Source organism: Tamandua tetradactyla, chromosome 1 (assembly GCF_023851605.1).
Source record: "Tamandua tetradactyla isolate mTamTet1 chromosome 1, mTamTet1.pri, whole genome shotgun sequence".
In the NCBI taxonomy this organism is placed as follows: domain Eukaryota; kingdom Metazoa; phylum Chordata; class Mammalia; order Pilosa; family Myrmecophagidae; genus Tamandua; species Tamandua tetradactyla.
In genome coordinates this window covers 206,461,547-206,468,449 of record NC_135327.1, presented here as the reverse complement: position 1 = coordinate 206,468,449, position 6,903 = coordinate 206,461,547, and the positions used below count along the sequence as shown (strand labels likewise).

The 6,903-nt window shown below is 37.3% G+C and overlaps 1 pseudogene; it reads right to left on the bottom strand.

The window, feature by feature from the left end:
* Positions 1–4,513: 4,513 nt before the first annotated feature.
* Positions 4,514–6,669, bottom strand: LOC143682520 (protein DBF4 homolog A-like; annotated as a pseudogene).
* Positions 6,670–6,903: the final 234 nt, after the last annotated feature.

Sequence of the window (6,903 nt, the reverse complement as noted above, 5' to 3'; positions counted from 1 at the left end):
TCCATAGATTTGGGTTAATTGGGACATTTTCTTGGACTTAACTGTAAACTAGCAATTTATTAAATTCCCCTTTCTAAAAGCCATTCATTTCTGCTATATTGCATTCCAACAGCTAGCAAACTAGAACACATCCATTGATAATTTTTAGGTCATTCCCTTCACCCCAGTTTGTCATTATTTCTTTTCTTACAATGCATACCAGAAATAAACCTTAGAGAGAACATCTGCAGAGCTGAGTGTCATGGGAAGCATGATCACTAGGAGTGCTGTTGATTCCCCACAGTTCTTTTACTGCTCTCCGTAGCCCAGCTAGTTATTCTCCATTTTGTTTTCTTTCTCTACCATGGTAATGCCGCCATACATGAGTGTTGTATATATATATATATATATATATATATATATATATAATTATTTTTTGCATGGACAGGCACTGGGAATCGAACACGGGTCTCTGGCACAGCAGGCGAGAACTTTGCCTGCTAAGCCACTGTGGCTGGCCTGAATATCATATTTTAGGGGGCCATTGACCATGGCTCCACTTGTTGCAGGAAAAAAAAAATTGCTGCTTTAGCTGTTTAAATTGTACATACTATCTTTCAAATCATCTGCAAAACAATGGAAATTTAAACAGTTGATCTGATGAACATTAAGACGTATCCCAGAAACTATATATTTGCCAATCTCCACACACCTGCCCTTAACAAAAAACCAAAGCCCAAACCAAACAACCCCAAACAACCCAACTCAACCCAATCCTACCCAAACTAAACCAAAAAACACAAAGGAATAAAATAAACCATTGCATTGGTTACTGGCAACATTTGCTTTGCTGATGTCCCTGAAGGCAGCCTTGTGGTGATCTAAAATTCTCCTGGCACCTAGATTTGAATGGTGGGCCTTCTCAATTGCCAGGGACATTCAGGATGCTGGGAAAGTCTAAGCTCCTGCTCATAATTTATATCTTAGCTCAGCTTGTCCTTTGCTTTCAGCTAGAGTTGGATGGGTAGGTACTTTTTGCCCAGTGTTGGATGCATTATTGCTTCATAAATAATGGCTTGGAAGTATATATAACTGTTAGAGCTGGTGGTTGATATAAAAATGAGTCTGAGAAAACAATGTGTCTAGCCAAAAAATAGAAATTTCAAATAAATTAAACAGAGGTTAATGCTATACTGTAGAATGGTGTAATAGTTTAGAGTTTATTTTGGTGACAGAATGAATTTAAATACTTTAAATAGTTGAGCCATGCATTTACAGACTCTTTAAAGGTCTGAAGGGATCTTTTAAACTTTTCAACTTTAACTTTCTGCATTTTAGAGAAGAAATCATATGCATATATGTAAGAAATATTTGGGATCTGGGGGATTAATCACTATTTCAGGAATTTCACATGAACCCTACATTACAAGATAGAAGATCAGTATTTAGGGATAGAGTCTGTGTGATCTATCAGATTGATGATAAAATACTGATAGCTATAATATCAGGTCTGTAGTGAGGGATCGACAGTGAAATATAATATGCTGGTATCTGAGTGATGGCATTTATCCAATAAAGAAGTATTGACTCATAAAACTTGATTTAAATTTGCAACTAAAAAGTTATGCAAGTATTTAAGTATATGTATACTTTAAGTATTTTATTTGGTACCACATTTACTCAAATTTGATACATAGAGACCCCTACAACCTTTCTTGAATTGCGAAGTGATTATTTTTAGCACTTACTGTATTTGATAATTTGTTTCCATTATACTAATTGGAAATCTTCTGTCTCCTGAGATGCCCTCAACCTACTCCTTGGGTTTGAAGTAATAACTAGAGAACTCCTTATCTAGGGAAGAGCCAAAAGCCAGAGAACTGAGAGCGAGAGCATTAAGCCATGGGTCAGTAGAGCATGACTTTGTTGTTCCTCAAGAAAATTTTCAGTTTCACTCCAACATGCCTGAAAGGTGGACAGGATTATAAGTGTCTGGAAAATTAGCTGATAATTAGCCTAGACAGTCTAGGATAATATAGATGTACTTAAGAGTTGGAAACTCTAAAATTTCCAGTGACAGCTCCAGAATTCCCATGGGGCTTAGAGGCTGCCATTTGCTTGGAAAGGGATGCTTGAAGTTTTATTTCAAAGTAAGAGCATTGACACTGCTTAGTTTGCATATTTATTTGGGGGTGGCTGAGGTGTCTCTGCTGATGGCAATCACTGGGTGTGGGATTAAAGCTTTCCTAAGTCATCTCTTGGCATTGACACTGTTTAGAGGATGAGGTAACTATCTTTCTACAGACAAGTACTTTGATGTGATAATATGACTACTTTAAAAACAAGCACACTCAAAGGGTGGGCGTAATGCTTTTAGTCACAAATAAATCATGCAGATCAAGTTGGAAATGCTAAAATTCAGTAATTTCTCACCCATGGCCATCATGACTTAAATGTATAAATAATATATTTAACTGTGTGGAGATTAATGGCATAACTCTGATAGATGGCATGTTCTAATACTTCCTATGGAAATGGATCTAAAAATAAATGATTAGTTCTATATCCATATGCATGTTGTTCTTTTCTATATGCAAGGCAGGTTTACATAAAAGAAAGAAATTTATTGGCTTATGTAACTAAAAATTCTAGAGGCAGGGCAGGCTTCAGCCTGATCCAGGGGTTAAATGGGATTTGGACATCTTGGTCTTTATTGCCCCACTCCCATCAGAATGACTCATCCTTGGGCTTATGGAGTGGAACTATGGCTTCCAGCAGCATCAGGCCCAATAACAGTGGGAAAAGAATGTCTTTCTGGTAAGTCCTGCCTAAGTCCTAGGACACACAGAACTACCCGGGCCATGGCCTCTGAATAACTGGGGCCACTGAAATGGAATTTCTCTGATTTACCAGAGATGGGTCACTGGATCTATCATATTCATAAAGGAGTGGTTCCCTAAAGGAAATCTGGGGTACAATATCAGAAGATGAGGGGATGGTGTAAGGCAGTCAAAAGCAACAAACGACCTCTGAAGTCACCATGCTGATTTTGTAATTTTAGAGGCTAATGGAAAAACCTAAGGACCATAGAGAGCAGTCTTCCCATTTTATGCATGAAGAAACTGAAGCCCAAGAGATATAGGACTTGTCACGATTACATTGCTAGTGCTAGAAACTGGGAACCTTAACTCCTGAAGCAGGGCTCTTCCTAACATCTCAGATCTTCCTCACATGCCTTCTGCTTTCAAGGGATCTAGCTTTACCCTTAAAGTTGGATTCATTTGCCCCTGAACCAATTTAGGGTGAGGGAAAAGAGTACAAGATACTTTTTTGCCAGAGGGTTGGAAGAAGAGCGGGGGGTGGAGGTGGAGTGGGCAACTCTGGTTCCTTTCTTTCAGGGATTAGGTCTCTCTTCAGCTCTTCAGCCATGTCTTCCCTATCACAAACTCTCCCAAATGGCAAAAGCAAATCTAATTCTGGGATAATAACTTAAAACTGCCCTTTTGTCCTCATCTTCCTTAAAAAATCCCCCTATCTATTGCCAAGAATGTAAGGAGCCAAAACTTCCTGCTCCAATTAATTATAGCAAGCTCAACAATTAAAATACCTCGAGGTCATATTAGAAATGACACTGAATACTTTCCTGTTTTGACAGTGAGAGAGGGTTAGAAAGCTTTAAAGTGGGGAAGAGGGGTGGAAGAGGAGAGAGTATACCTGATTGATAAAAGAGAGAAGAAAATCAAGGTCAGAGGAACAGAAGGCAACAAACTAATGACCTCACAGTTTTATACCTTCATATTTTCATAGTGAAGGCTGAAACAAAGATTGCTCAAGTCTTTGGAAATTCCAGATTCTCTAGAGTAAATATATAACCCATAGGAGTAAACAATGTATATCTAGGTAAGGCCAAACAAATATTTATTAAAGGCATATTCAACAAGCTCTTGTCAGTCTCTCTGGCTCTAATCCTTACCACTTCCGCACACTCCTCCAACAGGAAGGCAAGACTGTCCCCATGTTCTTATCTCACAGTGTCATCTATATTCTATAAACACAGGACCCATCAAGAGGCCGTTCACATGAAATTCCTGGCAGAAATTTCCCTGAGATAAAAAACAATTAAGAAACTTGCCCATCCATAAAGTGGAGATAATGCTACCTACTCATAGGATTGTCATGAGAACTAAATGAGCTATCATTTGTAAATTTTAGTCCCTGACACACAGTTTGCACTTGATAAGTATTTCTCAAATAAAATATTGTTCCACCCACTGCAACTGTCTGTCTATCTATCTATCTATATGTAATCATCTTTAATAAAAGCAACTTTGTCCATATGCAAAATTCCCAAATGGCAGAAATTTCTCTAGGCATATTATAATAAAATTACATATAGCCTTTTGAATTCTGAGAATTACATCACTTTATTTTTGGTAAAAAAACGCAAACATCACCTTTATTGTTCTGCAACAAAGTTGGCAAAAAATTCTAAGAATTTTTATACATATTTATAAAAGTTTCAAGAATATGATTCTTATACTTCTGTAAAGTACAAACTGTTTAAAGTTTGAAAGCCAGTAAATGCAGACGTGGAAAGGGAAGAGAAAAACATCGACAACAGATTATTTGAATTTTCTTCTTCTCAAATATCTCTAACATTACATGTACCACAGTTTTCAGCATAGCTTGTAAAGCCCTAAAATTCTAATTTTTCTTCACTAGTCTGAAATAAATCCAGTAAAGATTGCACTGGGGCAATCTTTAATAAATTCTGTTTTCTTCTTGTGTAGTAAGAAACTCTGTTCTTTTCTTATCTGATTCCACATTTGGTTCCAGATTTTCTTTCTTATTTCTTCCTATTTTACCAGAAGGTAAACTATGCATATTCTCGGTGTCTCAATTATTTGGTTTCATGAGAGGGCTGTGGGATGGAGTATTTGCCTGAATTGTTAGGCTCTTGTGAACTGTTTATTGCTATCAGACCAGAATCACGACCAAATGTTGAATTAAGGTCCTTTTCCTTCAGATCCTTTGCTGGAAAAGTCACAGTATCTGACTTTTGCTTCAGTTAGGATGCACTATTATTCTTAATGAAATTAGAAAATTGTATAAATGCTCGCAGCCCACATGGACAGCCATCTGCCCTTATTTCTTCTAAGTCACTTTCATTTATAATGGATTTATGTTCAGAAACAGCAATAATGCATCTTTGTTTATTTTTATGTGAAAGTAACTGTGTAAAATTCTGCTTTATGTCATTTTCAGCTGGATTTAACATGGAATATTTGTTGTTTTTTTTTCTCAAGTCCTCTTGGTTCACTTGAAGGGCAGGGGATGGCATTTGAAATAAACATAAAATTTATGTTCAGGTTCTTGGGGTTCTTTGCACAGGAAATTTTGCTTGACCATCTGCACAACCTTATTTTCCCTGAAGTCCTTCTCAGAAATACATTGCAGTTCTAGGTATTCTCTTGGTTTCTTCTTCTTTGCAGTAATAGGAAAGGGGTCCAACACTGCATTTTATTCTTTTCTTTTTAGGCATGTCCCTTTCATATTCCACAGAATCAAAAACCAAGTTAGACACAATATCGTCAACAACTTCATACTGGTTACACTGTGCAAAGTTTCTGTGTTGCTTGCTTAGAAGATGTTTCGAGATCTTTGTATTTCTGCAAGTGACATTTCCCAATATCCTTTTTTCTTTCTTCTCTTTCAAATGGAGTTGAATTGGGGTACCACCATATTTATCACCATATGTTTGAATTATTAGTTTAATCTGAGTTTACTTTTGGGTGATAGATGGTTTATCTGCATCAGATGGACGACAAGGCTTTTGAATAGAATGATTTATAAAAGGTATCTTGGTCAACCGAAGATAAAATGGCCTATGAAGTTGACTCATATCTTTTACCTTCACAAAAGGCTTTTTCAGTCTACCTGTTCTTGTGGTCTGTGTACTAGCTCTTTCCCCACATCTCTCACAGAAGTGCTTGATTTCTTGAGTAACTACAACTCTTCTTTCGTTCAAATGTAGTATCTAATGTCATCAATACGAGGAATTTTTACTCCTCATGATAAGGCAATTGATAATATACTATTTGAAGGAATAAAATTATGGTCCTTGATAGCTTTTTCAACTAATAATTTTCCTCAGCTTAAACACACTGGATCTGGAAACTTAAATGAACTTCCATCATGGCTGGGATGAGGTGAAGTTGTTGCTGCACGACACAGATTCTGGACATGGTATGGGAGAAATTCTACCCAAGGATTGTGTGAATTTAGCTTCCTTTTTATCTGAAATAAGATAACTGATATCTTTGCTGAGAAATTCTTCAACTCACCCTCCAAGATCTTTAATGTCTTTTTGCAGTTTTTCAGATATTGTGGTAGAAGGTAAGTCCAGGTAAAATACTTTCCCTCAAAGTGGTTTATATTTGGATTTTTCTGGTTTGTTGTTATCAGTTTTCAGAGATTTCAAAGATGCTTTGTTTTTCTCATTTCTGACTTGGATTCCACCCTGGAAATGTCCTTTGCTGTGAATCCTCATGGCTCCGGAGTTCATGGCAGCCGCCCGGCACCTGCATACTCGGGTCTGGAGAGCTGGTGGCGCTGGCGGCACAGCTCTTCCAACCGGCTGCCTCTAGCAGCGCTACATGGTTTTATGTCACTTGTGCTTTCCTCCGTCATCCTATTATCAGGTGTTAAAGAGCTCAGGAGATTTTTAAAAATCTAGAATTAACTCAAAATCATGCTTTTAAAGAATTCCATGTCACTCTTTCATATAACCTGGAAACTCTAAAACACTGTAGGAACAACTGATCTAATGACTTGGGAAAGACTGTTAATGCAGGCCAGACGTTGGAAGAGTATCATGACACAAATTGTGGAAACAGACTCATTCTTGGTATTCCTCACTTTAAA